Source organism: Xylocopa sonorina, chromosome 1 (assembly GCF_050948175.1).
Source record: "Xylocopa sonorina isolate GNS202 chromosome 1, iyXylSono1_principal, whole genome shotgun sequence".
NCBI lineage: Eukaryota > Metazoa > Arthropoda > Insecta > Hymenoptera > Apidae > Xylocopa > Xylocopa sonorina.
In genome coordinates this window covers 10,928,018-10,941,464 of record NC_135193.1, presented here as the reverse complement: position 1 = coordinate 10,941,464, position 13,447 = coordinate 10,928,018, and the positions used below count along the sequence as shown (strand labels likewise).

Below are 13,447 nucleotides of genomic sequence, written 5' to 3'. Positions count from 1 at the left end.
GCCAGAAAAAGAAGAGGGGGGCAAGGAGGGTGGGGCCTGCCACCCTGACCTTGACTAGGCCCGAAGTTGAGGTGGGTTGAGGTGCTGCCGGGCCCTCCTGTCCACCTTCTCCGCTTCTCTCTTTGCTACTCGATCCCTCTCCCTCTCCTACTCCCGTCCTCTTTCTCGCTTCGATCCGAAGAGGATCCAACACCCGTCTCGCCGCGCCGTGGCAGGCCCCACCCGGTCCTGCCCTGTAGTTCTGCATTCGCAGACTCCTCCATCAAGGACATCACAAAAAGTACATTAGACGAAAACACGTTGCCATTATACCGCGGCGCGCACCGCGAGAGAGGAGAGAACGAAAACGCTACGTCTGCCGGTTTAAAGGCTGCTTTAAGGCCGGTGCGCGCGGAGTTGCACAGCCGAAAACCGCCAGCACCGTCGTCGGTCCCGCCGTTCAGGCCCCCGCAACACCATGAAAAAACCCCACGGCCGTCTCCCCCTGCCTTGCTCTACGACTACGCCAATCTTTAGGCCGGGCTCGAGACTCCTCAGATTTCTCGTCAGATTTGATGAAAAATATTTTTTATAGAAACACAGTTAGTCACGCGATCACGTCTGATTCGATGATCTACGTAGACTGTACGCGTGTGCGTTCGTTGTGAAAATTGTCATGCTTTTCATTGTCCACCCGTCTTTGTTACGGCAAAGTAAACGTGCTAATGGCCACGCGGTTATTAGAGTTTGTTTGCTCAGCTTGGAGAACTCGAGTCTGTCGAGGCAATGATAAAAGTTCAAGTGTCATTGTCGTACGTGTCCGCGCCAGGGCGCGCGGCGTCGGTGACACACTCGGTTGAGTTACTCTTGGTGTGGGATTGAATTTTTAGCGAGTCCCCCTTGGATTCACGCGAACGCCAAAAATAAGAAGGCGACGAAACGCGCCTTAACTGCCGCCTTTATTTCTGGTCCTCGTGGTGCACCTTACCGGTCTCTCTTTCTCCGCGTACGCTTCTCCTCTTCTCTCCTTTTCTTCCAAGATCAAGGTCGACTCTTCGGAGATGACTGGACGCTTTAAACGACGTATACCTTTCCTTCGTTACTCCTCGTTCTTGCCGCCTCTAAACGAACATCGTCGCGGTTTCCAATCTTCGAAACTATTCCAGGGAATCGTTTAGCTCCGGCCGGAAAGCTCGTCGCGGTGTTCCTAAAAACACAAAGAGTTGGGAACACCATTAATAACGAAAGAGGGGGAAAAAAAGAAGAAAAAAAAGAAAAAAATAAAAACAAGGATCACAATAATAAATTGTCGAGAGAGAAGAAAAATGCGGAGAACGGTACACCAGTTCCCCTGTCGTTCGCGCGTGTTGCATGAAACATCGCGTTTTCTTGTAATTATCGTCGTTGCGCGGTCCACGCGATATATTTTATCATTCAAACGGGGCGAGCTGCCGCGGTTTGTCGCGCCATAAATCGTATCCCCGCGCAAACGAGCAAGAAACAAGCGCGAGTTCTTACGATTCCGTCGCTTACGAGTGCCCGACTGTCTCTTTACGAACCGCCTTCCAGCGCCTAGAAAAGGATAAACCAATTCCAATGAGGCAAAATGCCGCCGCTACCGGCGACGATAATTCCGCCTCGCTTTCTCTCGCGGCCACCATTAAAACCCGCCGCGGTCGTTTCACGGATTCACCGCACCCGCGCCACTTTGGAGAACGTTTCGGTGAATTTATTACACCGCCTCCGCGCACACGCGGACGCGCGCGTACGTACGGGCACCTCGTTGTCTCGTACACACGCGCACGCTCTCCCGATCCCTCTTCTTTTTCACGTCAGTGCCTAAATAACGCCGCTTGGTAATAATAAAACTCCCGACCCGAGGAACGCGTACACGTTTAATGGAACTTTAACTCGAGAGTAAGTTGTGTACACCGCTGAATTCTTCCCCCTTAAAGTCACGATTCCGCAATCGCGTACGCGTTATCCGTTAAAGCTACAGGATATAATATTTAGAATGCAGTAAATTACTCGTTTACGATTTTTCCGTCGTTTCAACGAGAGGGATACAAATTAGGAAAAATATCGTAGGAATTATCTATGCGTGAAGTTTTTACACTCCGTTAATGTTCAGGAGCTTTTGATTGGCGTAAATGTCAATGTATTATCGTAGATCGAAGTGACGATAAACGTTCGATGGGCAGCATAAATCTGAATAATTCCGGTAAACGAGATAAAGAAAATAGAAAGGAAAATGAGAAGGAAAAACTAGAGGAGCGAATTTCGTTGGTGACATTCTACGAAACAATCACGAGGACGTCGTCCCTCCGACGTGTCAAAAAGCACCAACGACTAATTACTGCGGCCCGCGACGCCTCGCCGCGCGTCTCCTTATCCCCTACCTCGACGGTCGACGTCGGTTTCTCGCGCGTTAAAGTTAATTTCGTGGCCGTCCGGGCCGCTTGGTAATGGAACCAGTCTTACCCGCGACTTTTTCACCCGTCGACGATAAAAGGCGGACATACATAAGTGATTCCTCTGCGACGCGACCGCGTGAAGGAACGTTTTAATTGCGTTATTTAAGGGCGACACGGTGAACCGTGCGAGCAGGAAACTACGCGCAAACGGGTTTCCATCTACGGTGCCCGGGCGCGTTACTCACACACCGTCGCGAATGCACGTAGAACTGCAATTCGTTTCGTGAAAGTCGATTCGCGCGGAACGCAGAGGTGCCTTTAAACACCCACGTGCTACCATTAACGGTGGTGGTGGTGATGGTGGTAATGGCTGCGGTGGTGTTGGTGCTGGCGGTGGTGGTGCTGGTTGAATACTTCGCGGACGTCAAAGCCAGGACCTGTTTCGTTCACGAGCCGATCGTTCGCGATACCCGGGCATCTAGGGCTCCGTGAAATCGTTACGATATTTATGGCGCACGATAATCGATACCCCCGCTTTCAGCAGAATGTTGTTAACTAGTTGGAAAATAATGGTCGCCTTAAAAAGCGTATCGTTACCTGATATATTTGCCTCGTTGAAGTTTACGCTTCTGTCCTGAGATAGCTGTTTATCTTTATCGCGGCTGTAGGTTTATTATCGTGATCGCTTGACGGGGTGTGCGTGTGCGTCCGTTTCCAGTGGTAAAATCGAGAGTTTACGGTGAGAATGGTCGCGTTCGTTTTTTTCCTTCCTTTTTAACGAGTTCCTATGCGGCGATGGGGTACACGGCTTTTCCTCGCGCGGAGGAGATTTTTCGAGGCGCGCGACTCGAGGGACGATTTCACGCGACGCGAAGATCGGAACGGGGATACGGCGAAATCTCCGTAGGGGAGGCGAGGGGGTGAGAAGCGCGGTGACTTGTAATCAAGAAATAACTTCATCATTATGCGAGTAAACAACTTTTTAAGCGCTGTATTTTTCAGAGTATACCTGCTCGGTCGTTGGATTTAACGGTTGAGATTATACGATGATAGTAATAAGAAGAAGAGGAATTCCGGGGAATTTCGAAAGCGGGGAATATTTTACGAACAAGTGGCCGACGATTTCGCTGACGAAACCGAAGAATGATTATTACGATGTACTCGTTGCCGGGTGGGTGGCTGAATGAAGCCATCGGATCGCGGTGGTGGCGATATCTCTGTTGACAAACGATAGAGTAAGAGTATCGGGTGGTCTGTAAATAGAATTGATAAAACTGCCAGTCATTCTTGACAATGGGATGACTCCGCGAAGTCATTACTATTTACCATCGCATGTACGAGCACCCGCCGATGATGCACGCAAATGCATCGCGTCGTTTTCAACGCGCCTCGTCGCTCGACCGCTCGGATTTCATTCCCAATCTCCTTCATTTCCGATAGCCTTTCCATTAGCTTCGATCGGTCGATACGTATTATTAGGTACAATTTGTATTAATAATACGCTTATTAATAATAAAACAAACTCTCCTACGTTTCCCCTTACCGAGCATCCGTAGGCAAATTAAACTGTATAAATAGAACATCCTCGTCGGTAAGTGACTCGAATTTATCGATTTTTTCATCGATTTTTCCGTCCTCTTTTAGAACTTCCATGTTAACCACTTTTCGCGACCGCGCTTCCATTGATAGCTCCGTCCTACGTTTATTTATACCGCGCGTACTCGGCGTAAACGGGGTTTAAAGCGAATTTACGCGGTTCGCTGTCGTTTAATAACGCGGTTGATTCAATAAAATCGAAAGTAAATTGAACAGCGTGAATGACAATTTTATCGAACGCCTCGATCGCACAGCAATTAGTACTCGGCGTGCAGTTCGCTTTCGATCCTCTCTTCTTTTCGTTTCATTTCTTCTTTCTTTTCCTCTGTTTTTCGTAAACGTAAATAGAAAAGTCCCAAGCAAAGTTGGTTGCACGTCAGAAGCAAAGTCACTCGACGGCGACACGCGTGTGTCCGCGGGCGTCGCCCACATTTCGAGTGTAACTCACGACAAGTCCTTGGCATTAAATATGTAAATGCTCCGGAGGAGCGACAACCAGCGGGCGTTTAATTCGTCGGTGAATCGGCAATCGCGTCGGACATCTCGTCAATTGGATTTCGGACGGCGTTCCATGAAACCATTGGCCGGTAATTAGGTTGCGCATAATGATAACCGGACAAACACGTTGTCTCTGTTGTACGCGTCGCATACACACGAAGCGGCCGCCACCAACACGAGGATCGGGCCGCGTCTGCCGGCGCAAACGGACGGACGAACGGGGGCCCGATTAAATTATTATTCTCGCAGGAGGCTCGTTAATAGCGCAAAAGAAAAATACGCGTGGTTGCGCGTAGCTTGTCGTCGACGGGATTGCTCCGATCTTAATTGCCGCTTCTAAGAATCGAGAGGAAAAGTCGAACGGGGCCCTCGAACGCGCCGCGTCCTTTTTTCGTCACTCGCATTTGCACATTAATGAACGACGGCTGATTTATTACGTCGTTGCGCTCCTTTTTTCCCCGCCGACCGAAAAGGGTACACTTACACGGTGGCAAAAATCTTGATTTCTATTCCAAATGCGTTTCTCGTGTGGCCGTGTCAAATCGAAACTGCGCGCGCGCTCTTGTGCAATAATCGCGTGTATCTTTCAGATTCGTCGATCGAAAGCCTTCGAGCGTACACGTTCCAAGTGAAAAACAAAAAAAAAAGAATCGCAAGAATTCCGACTGTCTCTTGGGTAAAGTTGCAATTACCGCAGCGTCTGGCTGGTGTGTTAAAAACGTGCCTAATTAAGCTTCCGAGGGCTACGTTTCCGGGGGAGCAATTCATTTCTCGAATTGAGTTCTTTGTTGCCTTTAATTCGACTTGTTCGACCGTACTCGAGCCATTCTCTCTTGTTGCCCCTCGATTGCATCGAGCCACTGTACGCAAGGTGTTTAATCGTCGATTGACTTTTTCATTGAAAAAGCCTTGAAAATTTAAAGACTCGTACCCACCCCGATCGATCTTTCGCTCGAACGTTGACTATGCGATAATAATGAAACCTCGTCGCGAACAACTGCCTCTTCCGAGGCAGAACGGATCGGAGTGACTCATGAAACAGTAGGAATCGGTGCGTACTGAATAATCAACAAGGTCATGCATCGGATATTAAGCTAGTTAGCCGCAAACAGTTCGATAGAATCAATTACTTTGAGCGCGGTCGAAGCCGTCGACTCGTCCGCTCCGATTCGCGCGCTCGTACAAGTCTCTCGAGGAACGGATCTCGATTCGAGCATATCGATTCGCTGACGCGAGGAGGTGAAAAATTCCAAAGGTGTTCTCTCAGGTGTGTTTCGCGTACACCGAGACCGCTCGTAGCTAGAGAGCCGTTGCGCAACCAAGGCGTCGAATTGATGATTTTCTCTTTCGCCGGACGGCGTACACGATGATCGTGCAGAGTGGCACGATGTAAAAGCGGCCGCGTGCGCCCAACGGTTACGTGCCAATGACTGTAAACAGCGAGCGAACGGAGTAATTTGTGCGGCTCGCGCGTGTCCGAGTACTCCGTGCCACTTATAGTAACGAGTATCGAGCGGATTCCTGTTATTCGAGAGAGGTATCGAGCGATTTCTCGCGCGCGCTGCCGCGTCTGGATTTTCGACGAGGGCGAGCCTCGAGTGCGCTTGCCTTCTAATAACTTTATCAGCCTCGTCTTCGCCGCGGCGCGGTTCATAATTGCGCGCGAGCAGCCACCGCGCGATATCGGAATGAAAATTCTCGAGCAGCCAGTGGCGCACCGGTTAATTAAGGACTAGATTAGGTAGGATTAAAATTCAGCGGTCGATCTGGAACGCGAGACAACCGTGTGGCGGCTGACTAAATCGTGTCCACGAAACGAAAAGTCCGAGGAGATCGAACGTTTATCGATGAACCGTGTCCCGAGCGTAATGGTCGCGATAAATCCGTTTAAATACGGAAATAAAAACTGTCCCTGCGGCGCGCGGAGTTCGATCGAGAGGATCGCATCGCGGAGGACTCGGAGGAACGCATCGCGGAAAAATATTGCCTCGTTACGCCTGTAACAGCACTTTCGGCCACTTGCTTCGCTTATCTGTCGCTCCATTTGCATGAGAAACTGCAGCCTCGCCGCGATATTCCTCGGACTCTGGCCGTGATTAGAGGGGCCTAAATGCGAGGGACGCCGCGAGTGCTGTCCCAGCTCGGTCGCTCCTCCGCGTTTCACCGCGGTCCACCCCGCGGTGGAAGGGAGGAGGCGCAACGAATAACTTCTCGTGTTACCTTGGACATTAAACGCTCGTAAAAGGATTCAGTCGAGCCGGAGTATCGCAATAAACACGCGAGACAGAAAGAGATAGAGAGAGAGAGAGGGAGAGAAAGAGAGCCTGTAACGAGTGTAAGATTCCGAGTTCGTTGACAGGGGACGAGCGGAACGTGTCTGTGACGGATCGTAGAGGTCGAATTTATCGGAACGGGGATTAGAAACGTTCCGCGTATCCGCGTATCAGCGTCTTGGCGGCCGTTCGAAAAATTTTCTCGACCGTTTTTCCCGCATCAGACGCGGCGAACGTTCGCGCGGACTCGTGGTACCGCCGATGGATCTCTATCCGCCTCCGTGGTTCCTGGCAGCGAGGTTTTACGTGGTCATGTCACACCCACGCGTGCAACATGTGTCCATGGCGCGCGCGGCGAAGCCTCGGAGGCGGGCCACGGTGCTTAGAAGGCTATAAAAAGAGAAAGCCGGACGGTATAGAAGGCGTACACGCACTTACACACCGGGAGCACGGGTGGGTGTGCAACAGGGTCGTGTAAGTGCGGGCTGTAAAACGTACGACAGGATTATCCTAAGACCGTTTCTTAACGGGCCAGCCGCGCGCATTGGCCGCCTCTCCACCCGGAGAATATAAACGGTGTAATAAAAATTTTCGGGGATACGCTTTTATGAAATTGCGATAAAAAAGCCCCGGGTCTCGGAGCGGGCCCCGGGTCCAGTGAAGAGATTTTTATGTAATTCGTCTGTGGACGCGAGTACAGATCGGCTCGCCGCTCCCTTGATGGATCGTAAAATTCTACGAAACGACGAAATTTCGTACAAAGTCGGCGCAATAAAAGGGTTTCTCGGCCGTCTCTGGAATTCTCCGGCCGATTTCGTGAGCCGAACCCCTTCTCGTTTAACGAACCAGTACCGGTCGCATATAATTCTCTCGGAATACTAGGAACAGAAAGGATCTTACCGATCCAGAGAATTTGCATAAAACTCCCGAGACGATTTCTTTGAACAGCTCGAGGAGGGGCCATCTTTGAAAGTGGGTACACGTATATAATATACCTTCCGAGGAATCTGTGTCGAGGACCGAAACGGGCAATGAATATCGGTACTATTAAACGCTAGAAATTTATTTTATCGCGGCCCATAAACGAGAAACGTGTACGTATCGAATGGATTTGCATTAGGATTTTACGTGAAACGTAATATAGTGAAACGCGAGTCCAGCCAGCGTGAACGCGCGCGCGCGTAGATCGTTGCTTAATAGCAAAGCATGTCGCGCGCCTAGAGCAACGACCACTATAATTATTGGTCCGTCTCCCACCTTTCTTGATCCCAGCCTGACGCTGTTCACCGCGGACCGTTCAAGGCGGACGACGGAGAACGCGGAGAACGAGACGGAGCGGAGGACGGTGACCCACAAAATTCGGATCCTCACGGGACGCGGACAATTATTATTACGGGTCATATTCATTCGCGAGGCTCGCCTTGAGACGGCAGGGATAACGAGCTACGTTCAACCAGCCCATACAATTATCTCGCTCTGAAATTATCATGGTTTCAAGTAATTGGCGACAATTCGTGCAATTTGTACCGTACGTGGACGATGATCTTTTCATAAGACTTCGTGTCCCTTCGTCACCGTTATCGGACGCGTCGTTGCATTTCGTCTATGCAGATTTTTTACTCGAGCTGCTCCGTCTCGAAGCGATCGGGGTCCACCTCGAGCCGTCGTCCTTAATCGTTCGATTGGATCTAATTCGCCTTCGTGATTCCGTGTGTCATCGTGTTCGTTGGTCGGTTCAAGGGCGCGAGTGCGAAGAGTCGCGTACGCGACGCCGTCCTTTCTTTTTCGACTCGATCGGTGGTGGGACGCAAACGAGGTGGATCGTGCGATGTGAAATTTCCAAGATTTTCGACGTTATCGAGCCAGGTTTCGGGAAAGGAGCCTTTCCGAAAGGGAACTCCGTCAGGTGCTCGCCATCTGCCGTCTGTCGACCGGGCCCTTAAGGGAACGAAAACCCTGTTTACCGCTGCCAGCCGACGAAAACAGCGGCGTTTACCGTTGTTCTTCGAACATCGTAACTCGAGAGGTCCGTGGCACCGCGAGTAAATTGACACGGCAGTGAATACAATTCGAATTTCCGGGTTCCAGAGACTGCTGGAATCTTCGAACCCTAATCACACTCCGTACAGAGCAAATATTGTGCCTGCCGTAGATTACGTTCCCCGTGAAATACTTCTGGCTGGAAAATTTTGGAAACCTCGCATCTCGAGGTACGAAACGCTCGAAACGATGGCAACTCTTTGAAACGTACCCAGGGTCTGACCGTGTATTCAGGTCACACTGTATGGAGCAATTTGACGCGACACATTCTGCTATATAGGACGCAATATAGAGCATCCTATATAGGCCGTCCCATATGGAGTACGCCAACTCTATCAAACTCTATAATAAGCAGAACGATGTACACGACACTGGTCTCGTAAACAATGTATATTACTTCGCCAGACACTTTCTATAAATCATTCGAAATATTCAAAATCTGTATCTCGTATCGTGTATTCCATTATCTACGTATTACTCGTTATAGGGGTACCGATATTATCACCTAAATGGTACAACGAAGTAGCTGAAACGTTACGTTCCACGTCTCCTATCCGTTACCTATAGATTCTCGAGATCGCTCGTACGATACAATACGGTAAAATATTCCGAGCACTCCATTCATCATGAACCACCCCGCATCCATTAACTCTAGAATCCATATCTACCACCCCATTATCAATTCCACGTGTTTCGAGTCGTGTTCGCGTCGTAGCGGCTCGCGTATCGCGATCAAACTTTTAATTTCTTAATTGCGACCCGCGTGGCCGCAAACTCCGACAGACCTGCGGAAACGGAGCGGTGTATTAGCGGTGGTCGCGGCAATTACTCGGGGTTCGCGCATACACGCACACGCGCGCGCGCACACACACACACACACACGTGATTCCACGTGATAATCGCGCGGCAGAGAAAATAATTTTAGAGCCGCGATAGGGATCGTTTCGCTAATTCGCCGCAATCGAGAACAATTTACGGCTCGACCTTCGTTTATTGCCGCCGGTGCAGCGTCGCAGCTGCGTTCCGTGTCACGGAATCGGTCGTGGCGACTCGCGTGCCGCTGGAAAAACTCGGAACTCCCGGCTCGTGCTGCGCTCGTTCCCGCTGGCGAACCGGATGGAATTGGGAAAGGGGTCGACGGGCTAGCGGAGATGCTAAATCTGCTTTTGTGCTGCCCGCCTGCAGGACGTATAGAAACGGCCTACATTTCCGGAGGCAAGCGCCGACGATGATGCAACCGCGAGTCGAAGCGAAACAGGTGCGGATGCACGCTAGACCGTGCGAAAATGATATTTAGAGTGACGCGCGGGGTAGGAGAGAAGACGCGCGCCATCGTAAATAAAAGGGGAGGCTGGTATTTCGCGGAGGAAGTCCGCCGATTGCGGTACCGAACAATTACGAGAGCTCTGTAACCACGAAAGCGATGAACGCGAGGTTGAAGAATTGCTCGTGTCCATTCACCATGTTACTGCTCCCATTCGGGGTTGTATTCGTTCTTCGAGCAGATACCTTTCGTGTTTGTTAAAATTTCTTACGATCTTTGCACGCCAATTCGTACGGATACTTTTTCCAGACAAGATGGATAGAAACAATTGGGGCCAATTGAAGTGATTCGTAGAAATTGGTGAAGATCCGATGAACGAGCAGCGGTAAGAAATGTCTAGCACAAAGGAGATGTTAGTCGTTGTAATTGCTATGGACGGAGTGGGGAGAAATTCCGAGACGGTGAATAATTAAAACGAGGAACGATTCGGTAAGCGGCGCGAGTTCATCCGGCTGAAAAGAGGCGACTTTCGTTGCCTGTACATTCGAGCATCGATTCTGTAGACGCAGAGGCAGATGCTCCTGTTCGGTGATAACAACCAGAAACGATTATTCGGAGAGTTTGCGGCCTGATGAGAATTCTGTTAATAGCTTTCTCATTTCTCTTCCGAGCAAAACAAAATAGGAATTTACAGAAGAGAGTTACGACAAATATCAAATGAAAAAATTCATCCGTGATTTGTAACTTGTCGTTGAGTTTGTTCATCTTGTGATCTATGAATTCTGTGATCTACTATCTTCGGTTGTTTAGATTTTCCTGACATTTTTATAAAAATTTTGAGTATTTCGTTGGACTTGGCTCCGTTTAGCAGCTTCGAGTCATCTAACGGGCAGCTATGTCCGTTACAACCCTTTATATCCCAATATCTACTCTACTGTAAGTCGGTAAGAGAGAGTTCTGTACAGTCGATATCCTTTCGGCGGGAAATAGAAATGTTCACGGCCTTTAGTTTGCTCGATCGACCGCGAGCTGCGGTTAAGCGTTGTTCGAAGCGTCTCCACTTTAACGAATCGTTAGTTACCTTCCTAAGGAAACTGAGCACAGATTTTTCCGACAGTTTCGCTTCGACATTCTTCTTTAATCACGTGTATTGTGTCGTCAGTCTTCAAACGTATCACCAGACACAAGTTCGTGATAGAAATCTTTCGTTGAAGATAAAATCTTCAACATTTGGACTTTTCTATTTTTTTCTAATGTTTCATTCGAGGACCGTACAATTCTTTAACGTCAAATTGTAAAGTGATAAGTCATACGTTGTAATCTGTAAAAAATTTCTGTGCAATCTAAACGCACGCACAGTGCCAAAGATGACTAGTACCGATTGGCACGGAAACTGCAAGGCGCCGTCTTGAGGTTCGCCTGCACTTGGATCTGACATTTAAACAGAGAAATATCTAAACATCCAATAAAGTTCTTCTATGAGAGAAAATTTCAATAATTTAGTTCTCTTGCCTCCTCTCCGATTTTCGTAAGACGTTTTATGAGAAATCTACTCGGGAGTAAAGGAAAACTGTTTCGCAACAATAAGACCGTTTGATTTAGACGTTTCATTGAACTCGAAAAGAGAAGAAGATCAGCGACGATTAAGAAAATCGCTGACATCGTGTCTTCCTTGGGAAGACAAAACAAGAAGCTGACCCAGTTGATGTCAGAAAAGCGAAAAGCTAGCGTTCACAGTGTATCGTTGAATCTGCATTCCACGCGGTTGATTAAAGCAAGTATACCTAGCTGGACGAGGAATTTCAATTTAACGCCCCCGTGGAGCTGTTAATCCTGGAAAAACTTCAGTTCTAGTTTCACATTCCCGCAGAATGAAAATTAGTTGCATCTTGCTTTGTACGTTAAACAATTTCTCAGCGAATATTGGTAACTCCAGATTCAACCTGATTTAATATTCATTTCTTCTTGAAATTAAGGATAATTTCCAAGCGAACTCTTTGCTCGGTTATTCTCTCTTTCGATAGAGTCATAAATTGAAAATTTCCAGATGGGCATACATTCTGTTGTTCGTAGAACAGCGTGACGAAGCTTCAAGTTTTCGTCAATCGTGCAATACGCAAACAACGTTAAACACGATGGTACCGCGGAGATTGTTTGCCTTGGCGTGAGGCGATCTGCTCGGTTTTGACAAATTTTAGTAGAACGAGAATCGATTCAACCTAGACACAACCCAGACCTACTTATCGATTGCAATACTCGTTTATGTCGGATGTTACCTAACCGACTCATCGAACCTGCCATTTAATAACACCATCATCGAACCAACTTGCACAATCTTCGGCTACGATCTCCTGCGGCCATTATTTTCACAATTGCAGCCTTTCAGACCCGCGTATCTCACTCAGCAGTTAAACCGACTTTCCAAACAACGCTGCGATTTCATTTCCGTCTTCTTTTCAAACTGACGACCTAAGTAATGGAGGTAACTTGTACAATCGCCGAGCAAACTTGTCTCCAGACATCACTTTCACAATTAAGGGCGACGCGAATACGAGTGCCGTAATTGCAACTTGGTATTTCATACAATTACCAAAGTTGGTATAGCGAAGTTAGTTTTTACAAGAGTCATGCATTTGACAATTAATACCATTCGTTACTATCCGATACACGCTTACATTCACGTCACAGCGATGTCTTACTCCATGACGTGGTCGATTCTATTAAAAAAAATGTAACAAAGAAGGAAAAAATTTTCAAACGAAGCTCCGTTCACGCACGCATTTGCAGTATGAATCCTACTTACGGTATGCGTTCTAATCATACGCGTTCCCAAAAGTTTCATACATTTCTACATCTATTTTCGCGTTTCATAGAAAGTGTACACATCACCTCGTACGTCTTTCCAGCGATCGGTCCCAAACCGAGCAGACTGTCAAAAACAACTCACTTTTGCCAATTCTGTTGGTCATCTACGAGTTACAACCTTCCATACCTCTGCTGACGATACACCGGAAAAAGTCGATCGGTTCCGTTAATCGCGATTTTCTTCTCGATCTCCTTAGAAATCCTCCGCGCTAAATCATCGAACCGTACCGACGAGGTGTGCCTATATTAAAGTCCAGCCTGCTGATTCACATTCCCGCGATATCCAGGAATCACCAACGGCCGGCTGGTATTCTTCTTCCTCGTGTTCCTTCGCCGAACGAGGAAAATTACGACGGCTCGAGCACTCTCCTGCTGCCTGGCAGAGTTTTCGGTGTGGCGGCCACACCGTTTTATTTATAGCGGAGGAGGTCGTGATGCGTTCCAAAAGCTACTCGTCGCACCAGTAGCACACGTACAAGCGTACCGGCCTCGTCTCGTACCAGTTTCCACCGATCGGC

At 48.6% G+C, this 13,447-nt stretch overlaps 1 protein-coding gene across 7 annotated transcripts in view; it reads left to right on the top strand.

Annotated features, from left to right (window-relative positions):
* Ca-beta (Calcium channel protein beta subunit) overlaps positions 1-13,447 on the top strand; it is a 68,490-nt gene that overhangs the window by 35,784 nt on the left and 19,259 nt on the right. The gene's annotated exons all lie outside the window — the stretch shown is intronic.